This window comes from Nicotiana tomentosiformis, chromosome 12 (genome assembly GCF_000390325.3).
Source record: "Nicotiana tomentosiformis chromosome 12, ASM39032v3, whole genome shotgun sequence".
NCBI classification, from domain to species: Eukaryota; Viridiplantae; Streptophyta; class Magnoliopsida; order Solanales; family Solanaceae; genus Nicotiana; species Nicotiana tomentosiformis.
The window spans coordinates 78,976,292-78,981,723 of NC_090823.1; the positions used below are offsets into that span (position 1 = coordinate 78,976,292).

At 37.8% G+C, this 5,432-nt stretch overlaps 1 non-coding gene across 1 annotated transcript; it reads left to right on the top strand.

Annotated features, from left to right (window-relative positions):
* Positions 1-5,006: 5,006 nt before the first annotated feature.
* On the top strand, positions 5,007-5,112 carry LOC117278929 (small nucleolar RNA R71). The gene has a single exon (XR_004509301.1). It is a non-coding gene; the product is annotated as a small nucleolar RNA R71 (small nucleolar RNA).
* Positions 5,113-5,432: the final 320 nt, after the last annotated feature.

Sequence of the window (5,432 nt, forward strand, 5' to 3'; positions counted from 1 at the left end):
TATCAAATTAGAATCACAAGTAGGATGGTCCACCTCATAAACACTTTATCAGACAAAAATCCTCCACTTAACTCAATTTAGGAGAGAATCACAATATGCAACAAACTTTCCATGCCCATAGAATACATCAACCTCAAGTCGTAGTCAAAACTATCGTAAACTCTTCGAAACCCATTTGCACATAATTAAGTCATCAGAACTGAATCCCTCCAACTCAACCAACACACACAGAGTGCCAAACCAAAAGTCTTGCCCGGAAAGAACCTTGACGAGCACAAAACACACACTAAAATATGCTCGCTAGTAGAATATAGTAAATTATAATATCGTATCCACAGGGATTGGAGTTAAATAGTATTATCGTAGTTTGTATCTATATTTCTATCCAGGATGATCAACAATGGAGATTTATGTGATTTAAACTAAAATTTACTAAGAGTATAAACTATCAACTAATGACAATCAACGTAAGTATTGAGCAAAGGAAGTTATCAATAGGGAGAAGATAGGGTTAATAGGATAGGTGCAAGACAAATGTTTGGGATTTAACTCTAGATAATTCACTTTAAATGTTCAAGTGAGTCTCTCGAATTCACTTGGTTATTAGTTCAATTAATCAGTAGAAACTCCTCTCTCGATTAAGTCTCAACCTCACAAGATGAACCAATTTTAAGCACGTGAAGATATGCAAGAATTCATAGTGGATTGGCTTTTATGAGAACCTCTCTCGATTATCCTCCTAAGTTTAATCAACAATTCAACTAGCCTCTTCCGATTACTAAGAAGAATTAATGACTTCTGCCAACAAAATATAATGCAACAATATCACAAGTTATGCCTCTCTCGATTACACGAACAAGTGAATATAGATGCAACGGTTAAAACATCCAAAACGAGTCAATACATAAAAACTAGAGTTAATTATCCACAAACAAGTATCAAGACACCAAATACATCGAACCCTAAAGAGAACTACTCCATGGATAAGGAGTAATTCATCATAACAATGTTTAAGTTAAAGGAAAACATAAAACGATGAAAACTCTTGTCTGGAATGAGGATTGGATGATGAAATCCTTGAGCTTTTGCTTCTCCACCTCTTCCTTGGCTTCCTCTGGTCTTAGATGTGTCAAAAGTCCATAAAATAATGTTTTTACATGTATTTATACTAAGTAGGGTCGGGCCCAAACGAAAAAACCTTTTCCTGCGCGAACTGGGATAATAACTCTGTTAAAATTGCACAAGCACGCCGAATGGGGCGACGCGCCACGCGGGGCAGTTTTGGAAAACTTCAGAGAGCTTGTTATGATAGACTTTAGGAAAATTGGGCAGCCGCGGCGCGCCACGCGCCGCGACTGTGGGACTTTCTCTGAGTACGGATTTTTCTTGCTTTTTAGCTATCCCGACGTGGTTCTCGACCCTCGAATGCGATCCCGTCTTATTCCCTTGGGAGTTTACTCAGACTTCAAAGCTCCAAATCACTCAAATTTATTCCATAACATCTACATAGCTCGGAATCACTCCTACAAGGCATAATACACACAATTAGTGCAAAACATTAGCGATTAAAACTCAAACTCAATTAAAGTGCAGTAAATTAGAGTGTAATAAGCTACTAAAATACAAGATTATAACCTACCATCAACACCCCACACTTAAACCATTGCTCGTCCTCGAGTAATCAAACCACACTTTATATAGACACAACCTTAATTAGAAACTCTCATAACTCACCACACCAATAATAATTAAAATAGATTAAGCACAACATCGTAACATCCTAGCCTCAAGATTTGACTCGAAAGAACCCCATATTATTTATAACCCGCTCACTTACTCTAACACAGAGGCCAATGACATTACCTTTCCTTCATGAATCAAGTGCCCTCACCACAATAGAGAGTAGTTCCACACACCATCAAATTTAATAACAATCAGGAACTCAATATAGAAAAAATTCACTCACTCTCAGAAATAACATTCATATGCCACAAAATATGAACCATAGGCTTGCCCGTAGTGTACTACTCAACTAGTCGAGCTCATTCAGTCAAGGATCAAGTAGGGATTTAATTGGTTGTAATGTAGGCTGCGAGACGAGTAGTATACATTTAGATATAATAGTGACTACACCTACCTAAGCACTTTAGTACATACAATTTAACATTCAAAACACCACACGTATGTCAAACCCTACTCCACCTCAACATCATTATACATTAACTCCCACTTATTTAAGCATAATTACATTAAAAGCTACCATTTATCAATGAATATTTTTCACAACAATACAACTATTTTTTTTCTTTCTTTTTCAATTCAAGTGGCTCTCAATTTGTCAAAATAGTGCACCGTTCTCCTTATTTAAGTAGTTCCACTCCAAAGCCAAACCAATCACCCCACACTTCAACTTTTACAAAGTTCATAACAAATTCAAGTGCTCAAAAGAGGTACAAGGTTCAAATAGATGACCAATTCAAATAAATGGGTAGGGCTTGTAATGTGGTTGCCAAAGAAATAAGATTACAGGCTCAATGGGGCTAACTAAGATACATAACAATTAGGTGGGTAATAACATATAATTGGCTCAACAAAAAAACGCCTTTATCACTTCCAAGACTGAATAAAATTACTATTTCACTTTGCAAACACACGGGGCAAGTTCTAGACATCAAATGCAATGCACATAATACGAAAAACCTCACACACACATGGCACATAACTCACTCAGGATCGGACTATCAAGACACTATAGTCAAAAGCAGTTAAGCAAAGTTAAGATCATACAATTTAAGGTACTTATACAAGAGTAAAAAACTGAGCCTATGTGTCACAACTACAACACTCACTATTCTCAAGGTATAATAGAGTCACGAGATATTGTTTTCAATTCAAAACACAGGACAAGGTTCTCTACTATTCTACAAAACCAAAAACTAACTACACCCGGTTCAAACAAAAACCTTGAAAAAGAACCCCGGCATAAAGAAAAACCAAGGGGTAATTATTACACTACCTAACAAAATAAAATATTTTTTTTAATCTTTTTCTTTCTACTTTAATCCCTTAAGAGACCTGTCGAATGATATCCATTGTCGGAAAAAATTTAAAATTTAAATTTTTTATGGTTTTTCTCATTTTTCTATCTCTCACTACTAAAAAAATAAAACTAAATTACTAACACAGATACATACAACATACAATTTCCCCACCCCACACTTTAAATTGTAGCATGTCCTCATGACACACAATTAAAAGCATAAGGTAAAGGAAACTTTCCTGAATTTTCAGTCGGGGTCTGAGTTGAAGTCGGGCTCTCTTCCACGCGTCCGAACCAATGCACACATCCATGTAGACAACTTCTTCTCAGCCTTCTTGGGGTATAACCCACACTTATCGTTTCCACTCATTGCAACCTTTTCTTTCGAACCGTTCACTTTCTACTCGAATGTCACAATCTCTTCACCCACTCTAAGCATGACTTTTCTATCATGTATATCTAAAATTGCTCTACCCATTGCTAAGAATGGTCTTCCTAAGATTAGGGGTATCTCCTTGCTCTCCTCCATCTTCACCAGTATAAAGTCAACTGGAAATACGCACTTATCTACCCGAACTAAGATATCTTCCACTATCCCCTCGGGTATTATAGTTGTTTGGTCTGCCAGCTGCAAAGATATTGGTGCAGACCTTATCTCTCCAAGCTCATTATCCAGTTTTCTGTAAATAGACAAAGGCATTAAATTAATTGACGCACCAGAATCACACAAAGACTTATCAAAATTAAGAGTGCCTAAAGAGCAAGGTATAATAAAACTCCCTGGATCTCCACACTTTTATGGGAGTTTGTTTTGCAAGATTGAACTACAATGCTCTCTGAGCTTGACTACTGATGTTTCTACTATCTTTCTCTTCTTTGTCAGGATTTCCTTCAAGAATTTTGCATAAGCTGGCATTTGGGAGAGAACTTCTGTGAATGACAAATTTACATTAATTTGTTTCAGCATATATAGAAATCTCTCAAATTGCTTGTCCAGCTTCTCTCTATAAAGATTTTGGGGAAAAGGTAAAATAGGGATATGCTCGCTCTCATTAGATTCATCCCTTCTTGAATTCTCTTCCTTCTTCTTTTTCTCAATTCCCTTCTTGCCTTTCTTCTTCTTATCAACTTCATTTTTCAGCTGCTCCCTACTTTCGTTTTCAAGTCCCACCTCTTTTTGGATAGGGGTGGGCTCTTTCACTACTTTTTCACTTCTCAGAGTTACATCATTTACCGTCTCCTTGGGGTTTCTTTTAGTAACAGCTGGCAAAGTACCTGGGATCCTTTCAGACAATATGGTGGCAATTTGTCCCACTTGTTTCTCCAAGTTTTGTAGCCCTGTGCCAAGTTCCTTGATAGCTGAACCATAAGCATCTAACCTCCCATCTGTCTTGACAATAAAGGACTTCATCAGATCTTCTAACCCAGGCTGATTGGATTGTTGGTTGAAACTGCTGCCTTTGCTGATTTTGGAAGCTTGGAGCTCCTTGTCCCTAGAATCTGGAGTTGTTTTGTTGCCATGTATTTACAGTACCCCCAGGTGATCTCCATGAAAAATCGTGGTGCTTCGGACCCATTGCATTGAAGTTGTAATTCTCCACAACATTTACTTCCTCAGTTGAGGCCTGACACTCATGCGTAGGGTGCCCTCTTCCACATATATAACAAGTTGTGTTATTCTCACTTTGTATAGAAGCTAAGGTCAGCTTCCTTATCTCTTTGTCCATGGCATCAAGCTGTACCTGCACAGATGTGTTAGCATCAACCTGGTGAACACCATTCGCCCGTCTTCTTTCAGCACTTTCAGAGGGCCACTGATTTGTATCTTCAGACAATTCATCGAGAATAGTGACTATCTCCTCTGGTTTCTTTTTCATCAAAGGGCCTTCCAGCTGCATTACTCAATGTTCTTAGTGAGGCTGGTGTCAAACCATCCCAAAAATCCTAGAGTTGCATCCAGAGTTCAATTTCGCTATGTTGACACTTTCGAATTTATTCCTTGAACCTCTCCCATGCTTCAAACACAGTTTCAGTCTCTTTCTGATAGAAGTTATGATTCCTCTTCTAAACTTTCCCATCTTAGATGAGGAAAAATATATATCAAGAAATTTTCTGGTCATCTCCTCCCATGTTTTAATTGATCCCTGGGGCAAGCTTCTAAGCCACTTCTTTGAGTATGAAAGGGAATGCCCTTAAATACACTGCATCTTGTGACACACCATTGTATTGGAAGGTGTTCATAATCTCCTCGAAGTCTATTAGATGTGTATCTGGATCTTCATTTGGCTTCCCTCTGAAGACACAACAATTCTGAAGAGTTTGGAGCAACCCTTGCTTCAATTTGAAATTGTTTGCAGCTACTGAAGGTGGTCTAACACTTGATAAGGCTTGG